The 1,422-nt window shown below is 39.7% G+C and overlaps 1 non-coding gene across 1 annotated transcript; it reads right to left on the bottom strand.

The window, feature by feature from the left end:
• Positions 1 to 476: 476 nt before the first annotated feature.
• LOC124718023 lies at positions 477 to 637 on the bottom strand. The gene has a single exon (XR_007005833.1). It is a non-coding gene; the product is annotated as a U1 spliceosomal RNA (small nuclear RNA).
• Positions 638 to 1,422: the final 785 nt, after the last annotated feature.

Raw genomic sequence — 1,422 nt, 5'->3', positions numbered from 1 at the left:
CAATGGAGTAGAAGGAGTTGGCCACTAGTAAGTCTTTCAAGCTCCTTTTAAACTGATCTTTATTTGTAACTAAATTTTTTATGTTTGCTGGCAAATTATTGAAGATGATTGTTCCTGAGTAATGGGCCTTTTTGAACTAAAGTAAGTGCTTTTAAGTCCTTGTGCAGATCATTTTTGTTCCTGGTATTGTATGTATGAACTAAGCTGTTTGTTGGAAAAAGAGATATATTATTTAGGGCAAATTTCATTAAGGATTAAATATGCTGAGAGGCATTAGTTAGTATACCCAGTTATCGAACAGACAGTGTGCTCTGGGTCTGGGTTTGACGCCAGGTCGACGCAGCCATGTGGTACACACCTAGCGCGAGTGCTGCTGCGTTTAGCAGTCCCTTGCGGAACACATTGCTGGCCGAGTGCTCAGACGCACTAGTTACCGACTGCTATCTCAGAATACTGCGTTTGCAATTGAAATAGACACCGGGACAGTGCGAACGCAAGTCCCGACTACCAAAAATTATGCGCCCGAGTTACTCACATTTGGAATAATCGCGGGGGACAGCTCGACCGAAGTGCAATAGAAGAGCCTCACCCCGGAGGAACCGCCATCATGATCATGGTATACCCTACGCATTTGCATTGCATTAAAACAAGCGTTCAGTGCATAGTGCTGTGGAATGTGGAAAAAACAGCAAATTGGCGTTCATAAGAAGAAGAACAACACCAAAAATGCAACAGGAGCGTAATATGTAAGAAATTGTCCACGCAACCTGCCACTGATGACGCCTTGCAGAAACTAAAGGCGAAACGCGTATGGCACTAAAATTGTGTTTTATTCAGTTGCTATCAGACGATCCATAAGTAAAAATTATCAATATACCGTAAAAGTATACCCAGTTCTTTGAAGAGGTTTGTACAGGACGTCCGTGAATTTACTCCACAATTAATATGTATTACACGCTTTTGGACTCTGAAAACTTTTGTTTGATTTGAAGAGTTATCCCAAAATATTATACCATACGACATTATGGAATGAAAGTAGGCAAAGTATGCAAGCTTTTTCATTTTTATGTCGTCTATGTCTGCTAACACTCGAAATGCAAATACAGATTTGGCATTTCTGCAGTTCTGTAGTGTGCTTCTCCCAACTGAATTTATTATCAAGTTGTAATACCAGGAATTTAAGACAGTCAACCTCTTCTATCTGCTCTTCTTCATAATTGATGCATATGCTGGGTGGAAACCTCTTACAGGTTCTGAATTGCACATAGTGAGTCTTTTCGAAGTTTAATGTTAGTGAGTTGGCTTTAAACCATTTACTAATATCCATGAAAATATCATTAGCAGAGCTTTCTAGAACTACACTCGACATTCTATTTATTGCAATAATTGTGTCATCTGCAAACAAAACGAACTCTGGTTCTG

This window comes from Schistocerca piceifrons, chromosome 1 (assembly GCF_021461385.2).
Source record: "Schistocerca piceifrons isolate TAMUIC-IGC-003096 chromosome 1, iqSchPice1.1, whole genome shotgun sequence".
NCBI classification, from domain to species: Eukaryota; Metazoa; Arthropoda; class Insecta; order Orthoptera; family Acrididae; genus Schistocerca; species Schistocerca piceifrons.
Note: the sequence above shows the minus strand (reverse complement) of the source record. Positions and strands in the feature narration are given on the sequence as shown.